At 37.6% G+C, this 18,195-nt stretch overlaps 1 protein-coding gene across 2 annotated transcripts in view; it reads left to right on the top strand.

The window, feature by feature from the left end:
- Window positions 1–18,195, top strand: part of MCF2L2 (MCF.2 cell line derived transforming sequence-like 2) — a 238,246-nt gene that overhangs the window by 41,242 nt on the left and 178,809 nt on the right. The window contains exon 1 of one of the 2 annotated variants that reach the window (XM_025451559.1): window positions 1,710–1,835. The exons of the other annotated variant lie outside the window; for it this stretch is intronic. The gene's annotated coding sequence lies outside the window, so the exon portion shown is untranslated. Of the gene's footprint in view, window positions 1–1,709; window positions 1,836–18,195 lie in introns of those variants that run through there. 2 annotated transcript variants of the gene reach the window in all.

Here is an 18,195-nt window from a genome sequence, read left to right as displayed (position 1 = left end):
GTGTGTGTGTGTGTGTGTGTGTGTGAGAGAGATAGAGTTCATATTGGTGACAGCCATTTCACAGACAAAGATTGAGCTGGAAGTGGGGTCCAGACCTATGTCTTAGTGTGGTGACCACTCTCCAGCCCGGGAAGCCCTGTCCTCCATGGGGTTATAGTGCTTATGAGATCATCTCTCACCTAACTGCAGTGAGGTTAGGCCATGTGTGTGCTGTTTAGCTTATCTTCCGTGTGCCTCATGGGATTTTGAGGTCAACACCATCTTTGTGATTGAAAGCTACCCGGTGTTTCATCTCACCTGTGGGAGATGAGGCAGTTGCATTGTTTGCTTTAACCAAACCCGCTCTAAAAGAATTTTTTTGTTTTTTTGTTTTTGCTTGTTATCATTCTTGTTTCTTCAGAGAAAGCAAGGGATTTTTTTTAATGTACTTCTTCAGAGTTTAGTGCTTAAATTTTATTTCACCAGTTCCTTTCCTTCCTTTGATCTCTGAATATGGTGTATATTACTCAGACATGTGAGGATTTGAGGTTTTATTGGCTTAAAGGAAGGATGCTGTATGACTCTGGGCTGTGCTCATGTGGTTCTCTCTACTGAGCACTTTTTCCACCCTTCTTGACTTGGCTAACTTCTACACATTCATCAGCCCTTAATCTGATCTCATTTCTTTAAGGACTCCTTCCCTGATTTCAGTTCTGCTTCTCACAGACTCTTCATTTCTGTAGACTCCTGAGCTTACCTCTTATATAACCCCATAGTATATGGAAATTATTTCTGCATTTCTTGTTAGGCTGAGCAGCTCAAGTAGGGGCCAATGCTTTTGTTTTATTTTCTTTTTTTCCACCTTGTATCTCTAGCCCTAGCACAGTACTCAGCACATAATAGGTTCTCAAGAAGTATTGTTGATGGAATTTCCAGTACCGATATAATTCATTTCAATCAAAAAGTATTTCTTCAACTGCTGCCTTTACCTCCTTGGCTTATAGGGAATTAGACTTGGTTTCCCTCTTTGGCTCAATTGCATTCTAAGAAACCCATCAGTTTAGCAACTTTTCCTCCCATGGTGAGCAGCAAAAGAAGGGGTACACAGGGAGGTGGGCAACAGGTAGAAGTGGCCCCTCATTCTCTTCTTTGTTTTAAATTCACTGTCTAATTTTACTGACTCCTTGGATGCAGTCATATGCTAAACAAAATGGGTGGTTTTCATCTTGTGCTTGCAGTGTTGTCTGAGTCACACTGAGGAGCATACCCTGAGTGCCATCTGAACCAGTGTAGAGAGAAGCACTGAGGGGCAGGACCCCTATCTCCCAGATGGAGAAGACAAGATACGACAAAATAAGGGACGAATGCTTTGGCCTGGTGTCTTTTTCCTTCTCTAATGTTCCTTACATCATTTTTTATAAATAAGGAGTTTTTCCCTTTCCTAGAATGCTGTTAGTCTCTTGAGAAAGAATAGTTGTCTGACCAGTTATTCACCTTTCCTCTTCCTGGCATTTGCTCATACCCCACTTGCTGCCCCACCCCTGTTTCTTTCAACATAAAACAGAGACAATGGGTAAGAAGGCCCAAAAAGAGAATTGTTCCACTTCAGACTCCAAAGAATGAAACCACCCTTGTTTCTTTTATGATTCCTATGTATCACAATATGTATCTTATAGTGGTTACCAGGCAACAGAGCCTTTCCCAGGTTACAAAATATTTTACAGGCAGTAGGGCTCATGACACAGAACAAGGAAGAATTGATGCACTTGAAGAGGAGGATGGCAGGATACCCAGGGCAGGGAAAGGATATCTCTGTGCTTGAAATTAATAAGGACCTCTCACTGTGGCTGGGTTGGGTGAGTGCAGAAAGCTTCCTGCAGCTGCTCATTCTTCACCAGATCTTTGCTAAGTGCCAACAGGGTGGTTGGTGCTGTTAGGTGCTATAAAGGACCAATGAGGCCAGGATACAGTATCTTGAACCTCAGGAAGCTCATAGGACTCGTAGGACAGAGTCATAGGACTCTGTTGTCATGGTATTTTGTGACATGTGCAAAACAAAGTGCTATAGATGATCAAAAGAGAGAAGAATCACTTCAGACAGGAAAAACAAGGAAAGCTTTAGGAACAAATAGCTTTGAAAGATAGGTAAGAATTCCACAGGTAGATATGGAAGGTGACATTCCAGAGAGAGAGAATAGGGTGGTGTTTAGGAGTTTGGACACCGCCCAAGTCTGGAGTGAAATCTACATTCTACTGCTCACTAGCTGTGCTATCTGGGACAAAACACTTGGCTTCTATTTCCAATGTCCCCTGAAATCTGAAGTTTTAAATGGAGTATGTTTGGGGAATTATAGACCATGCACGTTGATCAGAACAGAGCAAGGCTCCTTTTCAGATAGTAGTGAGAAATGAGAGCTGGAAAGACATCTGGAAACAGACAAGGCAAGGCCTTTTCCACCAAGTTAAGGAGTTTAGACATAGTGGGAAGAGGCTGTTGGACATTTTGAGGAGAATGACAACCTGATTAATCTCCTGGTGGTGTGCAGGGTGGGTCAGACAGAGCTAGGAAAAGGAGGCAGGGAGACTGATAAGGGGCTTCTACCCTGGGACAGATACAAAGTGAAGGGGAGTGAGCTTGCTTGATAGCAGGACTGGGTAGAAAGGAATGGACAGGAAGGACAGGCATTGGAGTTGGTAAGGGTTTAGGTAGGGCAGAGTGAGAAACTGCTGATGGTGCTTGGTGTTAGGGTTCATATCACAGATCTTACTGCTTGTTTGGGCATGTGGAATTGAGCCCTCATTTTGATTTTGTTAGTCTCATCTTGTTTGTTTTTTTTAATTTTATATTTTTAAAGATTTTATTTATTTATTCATGAGACACACACACACAGAGAGAGAGAGAGAGAGAGAGAGAGAGAGGCAGAGACACAGGCAGAAGGAGAAGTAGGAGAAGCAGGCTCCATACAGGGAGCCTAATACGGGACTCGACCCTGGGTCTCTAGGATCAGGCCCTGGGCTGAAGGTGGCGCTAAACCACTGAGCCACGCGGGCTGCCCTCATCTTGTTTTATTTTGCTTTTTTGCCTGGCTCTTCCTTACCAAAAATATGCTAGGACAGTGGTTCCCATCTTAGCTGCACATTAGGGGAGTTTTTTGTTTTTTTTTAAGGATTTATTTATTTATTTAAAAAATTTTTTTAAAAATTTAAAAGATTTTATTTATTTATTTGAGAGAGAGAGAGAGGGAGAGACAAAGAGAGAGAGAGAGAGAGAGAGAGAGAGAGAGTGTGAGCATGGGAGGTGGGGGGAGGGCTAGAGGGAGGGAGGCAAACAGATTCTTTATTGAGCAGGGAGTTCAACGTGGGGACTCCATCCCAGGATCCTGAGATCATGACCTGAACATAAGTCAGACTCTTAACCAACTGAGCCATCCAGGTGTCCCTTATTTATTTGAGAGAGTGAGAAAGAGAGAGTGAGAGACGGCCTGCATGCAAGTGCATGCACAGGTGAGGGGAGGGGTAGAGGGAGAGGGAATCTCAAGCAGACTCTGCACTAAGCGTGGAGACCTATGCAGGGCTCAACCCATGACCCATGAAATCATGTATGACCTGAGCTGAAACCAAGAGTTAAACACCTGAGTGAGCCACTCAGGTGCTGTAGGATCATTTGGGGAGTTAAAAAAATCCTGATGTCCAGACTAGAACTCAGACTAATTAAATCAGAATTTTTTTTTCGGGGTGGAACTGGGCTTCTGTAGTGCTGAAAGCTCCACAGGTGATTCCAGGGTGCAGCCAAGGGTGGGACTCACTGTGCTAGGTGCTGACAGGGAGACACAGTGAGGAAAGGGAAGAGGTATTTGAGGTGTGAGGAAGAAAATGTGGAATCAGGCTTAGCTTTTGGATGAGATGTGGTAGCAGGTCGTGTGGGGAAGTTGAAAGACAGAGAGGACACTACCCAAAATTTTACTTTTGTTTTCACAGTTCTGTATTTCTTTTCCTTAAATGCAATATAAGCAAAAATTCTATTTCCTGATTTCCCTGACTCTGTAATTTCTTTGTGAGTTACATGTAGTGCATAACTATTGAATTAGAAATCTTCCCACATGGATCTGATGCTATTGAAATATATATGACTGTATCATTGCCACATCACCCTGTTTCCAGTAATAGCTGAGGACCCACTTTAGCCTATCAGGTACCGTCTGCTATGTGTCTATACTACTAAGGGTTTTCAGAATCTAATAAACAAGAGCAGGATAATTCTAGGGGTCAGTTTCTCAGAGGTATTATGTAAGATATTGTCACTTAAAACATATCTCCTGTGGCTACAGATTGTAGCCAAGTGGTTGGCAAAGGCCTTGGTAAAACATTCTGAACAACTAAGATGGTCAGCTATTTTTAGATCACAGTTGTTTTTCTCAAAATCAATATTTGTATAACTAAGAATATATTTTTATTACTGAATTACTCTATTCAATTTCTTTGTTTTATTCACAGTTCTGAGTTCATTATTTGAAAGGGGTTGGAGAAAATACTTTTATTAGACAGTATAAGTTATATTGTGTAACAGTGGGGATTATATGATTATTTACTGTTTCTAAAGGGTCTATAATGAATCTGTTGAGAGGTCTGTTTATGTTTGATGAATTCTCTATGTCCATTTTCCTCCCATAAAGCCTGATTAATAGTCTTTGAAACGAGTCATATCGTCATTAATGATATGCTGTCTGATAGAATGTTATCTTTAGGAAAGGAGGGGGAGAAGGACACTGTTACCATTCACCTTGTGAATTATAATGAGAGTTGCTCCTTTGTATTAAAAAACTGAGTGAGATTGTAACAGTTTGTCAGCTTTAGAAACCAGCCCTACAACAGAAGTGAATTCAATCTGAGCCTCTTACTGTTATGAAGGCAGTAGAAAAGCCCCTGTTTTTAAGTGGCTTTGAATGGCATTAATTGAAAAAGTGCTGCTTTGATTGAGTGGCAAGAATCTGTGGAATTACTTCCCAGAGTCAGGGAGATGGAACATTCGTTTGACCTCTAAGGATAGAAGTCTAGGGTGGGAAGTTTTGTGGGCCTGCAGCATTGCCCAAGGTGGGTGGATTTGTTTCAGCCCTCAGGAGGGATGCTTTGAGAGGCCAGATCTTAGACACCTAGCTAAGGGTCAAAACTAGAGAGAACCCCAGGGATTTGTTATGAATAAATGGTGACACTGGTAAGAAAGTCTTAAATGCCAAGAGAATTTGAATGAACTATTCTGGGGAGAAGAAAAAAATTTAATATGCTAGATCCCGTCCTCTGTGTAAGAGCTGAGTCTGATGGCATTTCTCACCAGTAGGATGACCTAGTGTGTGTATAATGGCTTTTCTTTGTTCATTTGCTTTAGAATATCCTTACTATCCTGCTTTGTGTCACCTGTCCAGTTCAGATAGGAGCTCACTTTGCCTTTTCTGATTATGTTCAATTTAGATTTCTTTTTTTTTTTTTAAAGATTTTTATTTATTTATTCATGAGAGACACACACATACACAGAGAGGCAGAGACACAGGCAGAGTGAGAAGCAGGCTCCATGAGGGAGCCCGACACGGGACTCGATCCCAGGACTCCAGGATCATGCCCTGGGCTGAAGGCGGCGCTAAACCGCTGAGCCACCTGGGTGTCCCATCAATTTCGGTTTCTTTAGACATTCAAAGCACAGCTTGAATTTATGGTTGTAAATATCTGGAATTTGGTCTTAGTGGTATCATCAAATATATATATATATATATATTATATAATATATATATATATATAATATATATATCTTTTAAAGATTTTATTTATTTATTCATGAGAGACACAGAGAGAGGCAGAGACATAGGCAGAGGGAGAAGCAGGATCCCCATGGGGAGCTGGATGCGGGACTCAATCCTGGAACCCTGGGATCATGAACTGATCCAAAGGCAGACACTCAACCACTGAGCCACCCAGGGGCCCCCTGCACATTGCTTTTTAAAAATCAACTCATCATGCCTTCCACCAGTCATTATGTGGTGGAATTACATGGCTCCCTTTTTTTTTTTTTTTTTTACATGGCTCTTTACTATATATTACTTACTATTTTAAGGGATTCTGAGAATGATGGGGGAGGAGGATTCAGTCAGTCCATAATATCTTTTAAAGGACTCTAGACATTAATAGCCGAAATACCTTTCTGACTGAATAATCTTTACAACTTCACTGGGATGATAAACAGTGAATTAAATTTAGTAGTGATGTCTAATCAGTATTATCAGTCAGAATATTGTAGGTTAATGGTTATCAAACTTTTTCTGGAAAGAACCAGAGAGTAAATATTTTAGGCTTTGTAGGCCGTATGATCTCCACCTCAATTACTGAACTCTGCTTTTGTTGCTCAAAAGCAAATAGAGATAATATATAAACCAAACGAGTGTGGCTGTGTTGCAATAAAACTCCACAAAATGGGTGTGGCATGAACTTGGCACATAGACTGCAGTTTGTTGGTCCCTGGTCTAAACTGGTTATTCTCAGATATTAGCACACATCAGAGTCATCTGGGGGACTTGTTAAGGCACAGATTGCTGGTCTTGCTCCAGAGTTTCTGATTCAATAGGTTTCGGCAAAGCCAAATAATATTCATTCCTAGTAAGTTTCCAGGAGATGCTGCTGCTGCTGTGGTCTGAGGACCACACTTTGAGAACTATCTGCATTCACAAAGATGGATATTAAGCCCAGGTAGAAGAAAGAAAACTTGAATAAATATACATAGCTGGTGAAAAATAAAGCTTAGGACTTAAATTTCCTGGCTCCTGGCACAGTGCTATTTCTGCCACAACAAAAGTTTTCAGATAATGTTATGGTAGTGATCTCCATGGTGCTAATTTACATATTTATGTTTTAATTTTTTTTATTTATCATCTTTAGACAATATCTTGTGATTTTTTGTTATGAAAAATGACTTTTTTGCATGCTTCTCTGTCTTTGCTCCATTTCACCCCCTAATTTTTGTTACTTGCATTGCTATTCTTAGATATAGAATTAAGAATCTTAGATCTTAGCTTTCTCTATCATAGTTACTATGATAAATTTAAAGAACACAGTTAGCTTCTGTCTGGTGATCCAGCAACCCTAGATAATATCTGTTGATTTTCTACTATACATTTCCATCTTTCTTTGCTCTCTCTCGTCCTTCAAATTCTTTCACATACTTTCACTTTCACATCTTTCACTTCACTTTCTTTCAGCTGGTAAGACATATATTTTACACTTTTACTATACGTGGGTTTTTTTTCTTTGACTATAGGTTGATTCTAAATCACAGAAATCAGTAAAATGCATTTATATATGTAATATAGTCAGACTCCAGAGTGAGAAATGTAGTCCTATGTCATTAAACGTGTTTCACTTAAAGGAGTGCTGCATGTGTTAAGGTAAAATGGGTTCTCTTTTGTAAAAATCCATCAGTGGCTCAAATCATGCCACCATTTAATTCATTTCAGACTCAGGCAATGAATTTTATTTATATACCTTTTCCCTTGACATTTTTTAATTGCCTTTCTTTTTTTATTTATAGAGTAGCATATATCTATACTGTATTATTAATATCTTGCAGGTTTTTATCACAGAATTTATGTAATACATATTTTTTTTTTCCTTGGGAGACTGTTTTTGAGGCCATCTGACCTACCCTAATAATTCAGGATGGCTGCTGTCTGAACCTGCTTCCACATGTCAACCTGAGATTGCTTTTTATTTTATTTCTGGGAAGGTTGTTCCTTCTTTTTCCTTAATTATTATTATTATTTTTTTTACTGAAGTATAGTTGATACACAATGTTATATTAGTTTCAAGTGTACTACATAGTGAGTTTTTCACTGGAAAACTCTCAAGTTGTTTCTTTTTCAGAAAAAGTGTATGGTAAGTGAATCTTACAAGATTTTGAATGTCAGAAAATGGCTGCATTTTGTCCTCACACTGATTGGCAGTTTGTCTCAGTATGGAATTTTTTATGTAAAATAACAATGATGCATTGGTTTTCTAAAAAAAAATTTATTTATTCATGAGAGACACATAGAGAGAGGCAGAGACATAGGCAGAGGGAGAAGCAGGCTCCCTGTAGGTTGCCCTCTGTGGGACTCCACCCCAGGACCCCGGGATCAGGACCTGAGCCAAAGGCAGGTGCTCAACCACTGAGCCACCCAGGCACCCCCCCCCCCTTTTTTTAAAGCAGAAAGCAACCTTGTTACTTTTTAAAAAGTGATATATTTATTTGTGTTAGAAAGAGTGTGAGCAGGGGGAGAGGTAGAAGGAAAGGCAGAGAATCTCAAGCAGATTTGGTGCTGAGTGTTGAGCCAGAACATGGGACTCTATTCCAGAACCCTGAGATCATGACCTGAGCAGAAACCAAGAATCAGTCATCCAATTGACTGAGCCACCCAGGTACCCCATGATGCATTGATTTCTAGCAGCCAGTGTTGTTGATAACAAGGCTGTACTTTCTCACATCTGAGTCTCATTCCTTCATAGGTGAGCTGTTTCTTTCCATAGGGGTTTTTTTCTTTATGTTTTGCAAGTTTGATTTCAAACTTTTTTTTTTTTTTTTAAGTTTCTATTTATTTATTCATGAGAGACACACAGAGAGAGAGAGAGGGAGGCAGAGACACAGGCAGAGGGAGAAGCAGGCTCCATGCAGGGAGCCTGACGTGGGACTTGATCCCAGGTCTCCAGGATCACACCCTGGGCTGAAGGCGGCGCTAAACCGCTGAGCCACCTGGGCTGCCCTCAAACTTTTTCTTTCATTCTACTGGGCCTTTGAATGGGAGGTTCAAGTCTGTCAGGCTTAGAATTTTTTTTTTTAATTTATTTATTAAAAAAATTTTTTCCCTCCAAGTCTGTATTCTGCTGCTTCTAGAACTCAAATTAGAGGGATATTGTATCTTCTGAATCTCTCTGTGTCTTTAACTTTTCTCTCATATTTTCCAACTTTTATCATTTCAGTTTTTTAAGCAATCTCTATGTCCAAAGTGGGGTTGGAACCCACAACCCCTAGATCAAGAGTCACATGCTTCACTGACTGAGCCAGCCAAGTGCTCCTCATTTTAAATATATATATATGTGTATGTGTGTGTGTATATGTATATGTGTATATATAATATGCATGTGTGTGTGTATATATATCTATATATCTGTGATGTATGCTGCATATATTTTCTCTCACCTTTTTATTGTCCTTGCACTTAGCTTGGGATGTTTTTTGCCATGCAGAATTTTTATATCATTAAGTGTATCAATGTTTCTTTTATTGCATCTAGATTTTGAATCATTGTCAGAAAACTTGCCTATACCTACATTACAGGGGGAGTTCACCCAGGCTTTCTTATAATTCAATGTGATTTCATTGTTTACAGGTAGTTCTGATGCACTGGGTATTTATTTTTGTGTGTAGTATGAGGTATCGGTAGAGGTTTATCTTTTTCCAAATGGCTCTCCTGTTACTCTGATACCACCAATTTTAAGAGTTCATCTTCTTCTCAATGATTTGAGAGTTAATTGGTTTGTCTCTGCATAACTGAATAACACACTATTTTACTTATAGAACAAGTTTAATATCTGATAGGATTAATTTCTTTTCTCCTGCTGGCCCCATAAGCTTTATCTATTTTTTTCTTGTTTTTCTAAGTGTTCTTTCTTGTTTTCTTTATGTGTATCTAGCTCCATTAAAAAAAAAGAAAAGGCTTGTTGGTCTTTTCATTGGGACTTTGTTAAATTTATAAATTAACTTAGGGAAAAGTGACATAAAATCATATCATCAGGAAGATGAAAACTCTTTCCATTTGTTAAAATCTACTTTTGTGTCTTTCAGGAGTGTTTAAAATTTCCCTGACGTAGTTTTGTACACTTATTGTTAAGTTTATTCCTAAGTATTTTATCATTTATTGCTACTGTGAATGAGATCTCCCAACCATTATATCTGTTAACCAGTAATTTTATTTCCTTACTATCTTTATTAGATTTAGGTATCAATGCCATTCTTGTTTCATAAATAGTATTTTGATGTTTTCTTTCAATTTTTAAGCTCTCTCTCTCTCTCTCTTTTTTTTTTTTTTTTGTTTTTGTGACATTGGGACTTTATGTTTCCTGATGATTTGAATTCCTCTCTGAAATTTCTTGGTGAATCTGAGCCTTGATAGCTTTCTCTATTTCCTCAATGGAAATTGGTCTATTTAAAATGTATATATCTAATGAGATCAATTTTGGTAAATTATATTTTCCTAGGAAATTGTTCATGCCTTGGTTTCTGTGTTTATTTGTGTAGAGGTATACAAAGTAGTTTCTTGGAAATTTAAAGTTTCCTGTGTTTCAGTGATTATTTTCCTTTTGCTATTTCTTAGTTTGTATACCTATGCTTTGTTCTTTTTCCCCCTCCTTGATTAAGTTAGCTAAGTGGCTTATTTATTTTGTTAATTAAAAAATTTATTAATTAGATCTATTGCATTCCTTTTCTCTACCTTATTCATTGTATCTTTATCTTTTTTTTTTATTCTGCCTTTATTTTTAATACATTCTTCCTTGTGCTTTCTTTTGGTTTTTCTTTATTTTTTTCTCATTTTTGAATTGAAAAGTAAATTTATTTTCATTCTTTCATTTTATTGATATAAACATTTAAGGTTATGAGTTTTCTCTGATCATGAAATGTATTGCATAGATTCTGATATGTAGTATTTTTATTATCATTATATTTTAGAAATTATGTAATTGTATTTCGTATTTCCCCCTACTGAAGAGTTGTTTAATAGAAGGTTTTCAGGTTTTGTTTTTGTTTTTGTTTTTGGTCCTATATCATGACGAATTTTTGTGGATGTTTCATGTGTGCTTGAGAAGATGAATCCTCTCTTATCAGGATGTAAAATTTAATACATATCCACATATTCCTTATTGATAATATTGGTTAGATCTTCTGTAACTTTATTGACATGTCTATTTATTCTGTCTCATGTTGAAACTGGTGTATTAAAATCTCCTATGGGGATCCCTGGGTGGCGCAGCGGTTTGGCGCCTGCCTTTGGCCCAGGGCGCGATCCTGGAGACCCGGGATCGAGTCCCACGTTGGGCTCCTGGTGCATGGAGCCTGCTTCTCCATCTGCCTATGTCTCTGCCTCTCTTTCTCTGTGTGACTATCATAAATAAATAAAAATTAAAAAAAATTAAAAATAAAAAATAAAATCTCCTATGTAAAATGTATTTCTGTTTTCTACCTCCTGTAGATTCTGCTTTAAAAAGCTGGTTAGTAGGATATTAGGAGCATAGATATTTATACCTATTATGTCTCCATTGTGAATTGTGACTTTCAGCATTAAAAGGTGTTTCTGATTATATTTAATGGTTTATGGCTTGAATTCTATGTTGATATCAAGACTGAAACCCCTTGCTTTTGTTTCCATTTGCCTACTATACATTTTTAAAAAGATTTATTTATTTATTTGAGAGAGAGAAAGGGAGAAAGAGAGAGAGAGGACACAAGCAGGAGGGTTAGAGGGAGAGGGAGAGAGAATCTCAAGCAGACTCTTCGCTGAGTGTACAGCCCCATGTGGGGCTTGCTCTCACAACTCTAAGATCATGACTTGGGCTGAAACCAAGAGTCAAATGCTTAACTCAACTGAGCCACCCAGGTACCCCAGCCTAGTATACTTTTGCCAATTCCTTTATTTTTGGCCTTTCTGACTTTGTTCTAGATCTGTTTCTTAGATACAGTATATAGGTCTTACTTTGTGAATCAAATTGAAAATCTTTTTCTTAGATTAGGTGAATTAAGCCCATTTATGTATATTGATATGATTGATATACTTGGTCTTAATTTTGTCATTATTTTGTAAGTACTAAATGTATTATGATATATTTATTGTATTTCTCTAGTGATAGGTTTTCTTTGCTTTTTCTTTATTTAACTTCTTTTGGTATTTAGGAAGAGTTGTGATTTCTGTCCTCATATTTATGTCTTTTTTAGTGCTCTTAGTCTGTTTTTTTTTTTTATTTTAAAGATTTTATCCACTTATTCATAATAGACACAGAGAGAGGCAGAGACATAGGCAGAGGGAGAAGCAGGCTCCTCACAGGGAGCCAGATGTGGGCTCTATCCCAGAACTGCACGATCATGACCTGAGCTGAAGGCAGATACTCAACTGATTGAGCCACCCAGGCACCTCTCTTTCCATCTTTTGACTTGCCTTATTTCTATATATTATTCTCCCACTATGTTTAACATTAAGCCTGCCCTTGAGTATGTTAAATTAATCCTTTGCTAAAACTTCCCCAAATTATCTTGATTCAATGGAAGTCATTCTTTCCTAGATTCTTCAAAAAGGGGGCTCAGAGGTACAGAATGAGTTTTGTATGTTTATAACTTTTTCTATTGCCTTACCATTTGAAAGCCAGCTTGTCAGGATATAAAATTTTTGGTTCATACTTTTTGTTCATAAGTTATTCTAGAATACTGTTCTATTCTTTCCATGATTTGTCTACCATTTTTGAGAAGTATAATGCCTGTCTGTTTCTGTTGGCCTGGTAAATTATTTGATCTTTTTCCTGGAGGTGCTAAGAATTTTTATTTTATCCTTAAAGCCTAACCATTTTACGAGGATGGATCCCAGAGTTGATTGTTTCAAATCAGTTTTCTGGGTCTTGCTAGATACTTTTAGGTTTATGCAGAGTCAGGTCTTGTTTTATTTTTGGAACATTTTGGGTTATGCTTGTGAATATGTGAATATTATCTGTGTTCCTTTGTTTTATTTTTAGTCTTTAGAGACTCCAGTTATAAGTATGTCGATTCCTTTTTGTCTGGCTTCCATTTCAACCACTTTCTTTTTCACATTTTTTTTTTTTACTATATTCATTTTCATCTGTCTGTTTTATATTATTCGCAGCCCCTTATTACACTTTTGTTTAGATATAAATATGTTATCCCTTGAGTATCTTACAGTTTAGACTATATTTCTTAAATGGTTTTATCTTTTCTTTTTGTTTTTTCAACTTCAGTCAGCTCTTATTTTATTTCTTCTTCTCCTGATATAGTAAAAGAAAAAATCCATTCTTGTTCTTGGTTTTTGAGTTTCTGATTTAAGGTTCTCCTCCATACCGATGTTTGTTTCTAGACATGTAATTCAGTTTGGAGAGGTACGTAATAGTTTTTGTTGTTGTTGTTGCTTCTTTTGGTTAGTGGCTAATTTTTTCAAGAAATTTTCATCACCTGAAAAGTTTTTTTAAATAGATTTTATTTTTTTACAGCAGTTTTAAGTTCACATCAGAATTGAGCAGAACTTTCAGAGATTTCCCAAATACTTGCTGCCCTCCCCTTCCCACATGAGCCAGCTTCCCTATTAACACCTCACACAGAATGATATATTTGTCACAATTAATGAACCTATACTGACATGCCATTGTTGATTAAAGTCCATAATTTGTATTTAAACTATGTATTAGTTTATTATTAGGGTTCACTCTTAGAGTTGTACATATTGTGAGTTTGGATAAATGTGTAATGACATGTATCTGCCATTGTAGTACCATACTCACTGCAGTAAAATCCTCTGTGCCCCTCTTCCTTCCCATGCTGCTACCTCCAACTCCTGGCAACCATTGTATTTTACTAGCCTCATAATTTGGTTATTTCCAGAATGTTATGTTGTTGGGATTATACAATATGTAGCTTTTTCAGATTGACTTCTTTTACTTAGTATTATGCATTTAAGTTTCTTCCATGTCTTTTCATGACTTGATTGCTCTTTTTTTTTTTAAATACTGAGTAATATTTTGTTGTCCATATATATCACAATTTATTAATTCACCGGTTGAAGGATATCTTTTTGCTTCCAGTTTTGGCAGTTGTAAGTAAGGCTACTGTATATACCCAGATGTGAGTTTTTATGTGGACATAAATTTTCAACTCATTTAGGTAATATCAAAGAACATCCTTGTTGGATCATATGGTACAAGTATGTTTAATTTTATAAGAAACTGCCAAACTGTTTTTCAAAGTGGCTGCACCATTTTGAATATCTACTGGCAATAAATGAGAGTTCCTGTTGCTCTACATCCTTATCAGCATTTGGTGTTGTCAGTGTTTAGAATTTTGGCCATTCTACTAGGTGTGTAGTAGTTCATTGTTTTAATTTACAATTCGTTTTAAAAAGATTTTATTTATTTGAGAGAGAGAGAGAGAGCATGAGACATGAGTGAGGGTGAGGGGCCAGAGGGAGAGGGACAAACAGACTCCCCACTGAACGGGGAGCCTGACTTGGGGCTCAATCCCAGGACCCCGGGATCATGATCTGAGCTCAAGGCAGATACTTAAGTGACTGAGCTGCCCAATGCCCCTAATTTACAATTCCTTAATTATATATGTTGTTAAATATCTCCTCATATGCTTATTTTCTATGTTTATCTTTTTTTGTGAGGTGTCTATTTTCTTTATTGCCTGGTTTTTAATTGGGGGATTTATTTTCTTAATGTTGAGTTTTAAAAATTTTTTGTATATTTTGGATAACAGTTCTTTATCATATATGTGTTTTGTAAGTATTTTCTTCCAATTGTGGCTTATCTTCTCATTCTCTCTCTCTCTTTTTTTTTTATTGGAGTTCAATTTGCCAACATATAGCGCATCACCCAGTGCTCATCCTCTTCTCATTCTCTTGAAGCTAAAAAAGTTTTTATTCTTATTTGCCCCCCTTATTTATTTATTTAAAGATTTTATTTATTTATTCATGAGAGACACACAGAGAGAGAGGCAGAGACATAGGCAGAGGGAGGAGAAGCAGGCTCCATGCAGAGAGCCTGATGTGGGACTTGATTCCAGGACTCTGGAATCACGCCCTGAGCCAAAGGCAGAGGCTCAACCACTGAGCCACCCAGGTGTCCCCCCGCTTCCTTTAAAGAACTTTTCTATAGATGAATACTGCTTACAACTTTGCATTTAGTGGACATTTTTGGTGGTATGGAGGTATGGAGTGGTTTACAAGATTTCTAGTTCAACCATCTTTTGTTAGTATAGCCAAATATAATTTGTTTTTATCAATGGCCTTAAAAAATTAGGGGGATGGTGGTTAAGGGAAGGGGGTTTATGTTCTTGTTTTTTTGTTTTTGTTTTTGTTTTTGTTTGGTCTTGTAGAATAATAAATTTTACCTCTTGATTCTTTTTGCCTTTACCACACAGGTACACCTCTGTTTTCATTTCCCTTTTTTCCCCAGATTTGCCTTTTCAAGATTACCTCTTTGAATCCTTCTTTAGTTAGTACCCTGATGTACCAGGACTCTCTTTTCAGTACCTTTGCACATAGGGTGTACTTTTTTCACCCTGGGAGTTGTTTCATATCAATGCCCTCTTCTCTGGACACTCCCTATGTATTAATCAGGGTTCTCCAGACAAAGAACCAACAGGCTATATATATGATGGCTAATTTTATGTGTCAGTTTGACTGAGCTGAGGAATGCCCAGATAGCTGATAAAACATTATTTCTGGATGTGTCTGTGAAGGTGTTTCTGGAAGAGAGTAACATTTGGATTCATGAACTAAGTAAAGCAGATTGCCTTCCTCGATGTGGATGGGCATCATCCTATCTATTGCCTGCCTAAAGTAAACAGAAAAGCAGAAGAAAGGTGTGGTGTCTCTCTGCTTGAGCTGAGACATTCGTCTTCTCTTGCCCTTGGACATTGGTGCTTCTGGTTCTTGGACTTTTGGACTTAGATCAGGCTTAGACTATTTGCCCCTTCATTCTCCAGCCTTGGACTTGAATTGGGTGACATCTCCAGCTTTCCTGGTTCTCCAGTTTGCATTTGGCAGATCATGGCACTTCTTGGCTTCTATAACTGCATGAGCCAATTTTTTTTAATAATAAATTTATTTTTTATTGGTGTTCAGCTTGCCAACATACAGAATAACACCCAGTGCTCATCCCGTCAAGTGTCCCCCTCAGTGCCCGTCACCCATTTACCCCCACCCCCCGCCCTTCTCCCCTTCCACCACTGCTAGTTCATTTCCCAGAGTTAGAGGAGTCTTCATGTTCTGTCTCCCTTTCTGATATTTCCTACCCGTTTCTTCTCCCTTCCCTTCTATTCCCTTTCACTATTATTTATATTCCCCAAATGAATGAGACCATATAATGTTTGTCCTTCTCCGATTGTCTTATTTCACTCAGCATAATACAATTTTTATAATAAATCTCCTCTTTTATATATCTATATATACCTTATTGATTCTTTTATCTGGAGATCTCTGATATGTATGTAAATAAATTTATTATAAGATATTGAATCATGTGATTATGGAGACTAAGAAGTCCCACAATCTCCCCTCTGTAAACTGGAAGCCCAGGAAAACCAATCATGTAGTTTAGAGGCCTGAAAGCCAGAAAGCCAATGTTATAGATTCCAATCCAACTCTAAAGCCCTGAGAACCAGGAGCACTAAGTGCAGGAGATCAATATCCCAGCTCAACAATCAGACAGAGAGAGAGAGCAAATCCTCCCTTCTACATTTTTGTTATGTTTAGGTCTTCAATGGATTGGATGATGTCTGCTTACATTGGGGAAGTCAGTTGCTTTACTTTACCAATTCAAATGCTAATATTTTCTGGAAATACTCTCACAGGTGCACCTAGAAGTAATGCTTAACCAGATATTTGGACATCCTGTGATCCAGTCCAGCTAACACATAAAATTAAATATTATATTTTAGCTCTCTGCAAAAACTTGTAGCAGGTACTCAAGAAATAGCTCTGCTGGAAATTGGTGTCTGGTTTTGTTTTTTGTTTTTTAAATCTATTTATAAGTAGCTTGAAATTTTTAGTGTTCTCTGTTCTAGTTATGCTCAGGACATTAAATTTCCATGACTGTATTTATTCTTTTTATTAATCTGTGTAAAGAGAATGTGTAAAGATTCAGATTTTGCTAAGAGATCCAGAAGTTCCCAGTCTTTATCATTTTTGATAAATTTTCAACTTCAAATTACTAATTTTGTCATCAGCCATATCCTTTTTTGTAAACTCTTATATAAATTTTTAGATACTGGCATTGTCTTAGTCTAGGATACTATGACAAAGTACTATGGACTGAGTGGGTTATAAACAAGAGAAATTTGTTTCTGGAGGCTAGAGGTCTGAGATCAGGATATCAGCATGGTTAGGTTCTGGTGAGGATCCTCTTCTGGATTGCAGGCTACCAAATTGTATCCTCATGGGGTAGAAAGAGGGCTTTCTTTTCATAACTGTCTGTCTTTATAGTATGGACACAGTATCCTTTCAAGTATCTGAGATTACTAATCAGAAAATACAAAAGTATTTTCTTTCATTATTTCTGTTTCTACATTGACTGTTCTGTTTATTTGCCGCAATCTTTCTCCTTGATATTTTGGTTTTATTCATTTCAGAAGGCCTTTGATTGCCTTTCCATATTTATGAATGGAAGTTTATGTTATTAATATAATTGTCTGGCTTGTGTTTCCTTTGCATTGGGTATGGCTGTTTAACCAAAGTCCTTATATTTGATTGGCAGGAGAGTAAGGCCACAGTGGGGATGGAGGTCCTATAAACAGATTTCTCTTTAGGGTGCTTAGCTAGGTAGTAGGCGGAGCTTTATTTGTCATAATAGAGTTTTGTCCTGAAGGCAGAGTGTCTTAGTTCACTTTTAGAAAGACCTCCTTTGCATATTCTTCTGAGTCTTTTGTGAGGGCTTGAGTTTCTTCAAGCTCTGCTCTGCTTCCTCCCCATCTTCAAAACTCATAATCTAGGCTCTCTCAGGCAAATATAATTTGTAAAGGAAGGTGTTCTCAAGGCTGCAGAACAACCAGCTGCACAACTTCCAGTAACTCTGAGGTTGGCCTATATAATGGACATTACCTAGAAGCTTGTTAGAAATGCAGAACCAGACACCTGGGTGACTCAGTTGGTTAAGTGTGTGCCTTAAGCTCAGGTCTTGATCCCAGGGTCCTAGGATAAGAAAATCTTAAAAAAAAAAAAAAAGAAAAGAAAAGAAATGTGAACCTGGGCCCTCACTCCAGACTTCTTGAATCAGAATTGATATATTAAGATTCTGAGGTGACTGGTGAGGACATTCAAGTTTGAGATATATTGTTGTACATGACACTAATTAATTACTCTGCCTTTCTTGCTTCTGACTGCATCTCCTTCAAGACTGAGACAGTCTTGGAGTCAGATGAAGAAACTCTTAAGA

This window comes from Canis lupus, chromosome 34, assembly GCF_003254725.2.
Source record: "Canis lupus dingo isolate Sandy chromosome 34, ASM325472v2, whole genome shotgun sequence".
NCBI classification, from domain to species: Eukaryota; Metazoa; Chordata; class Mammalia; order Carnivora; family Canidae; genus Canis; species Canis lupus.
Note: the sequence above shows the minus strand (reverse complement) of the source record. Positions and strands in the feature narration are given on the sequence as shown.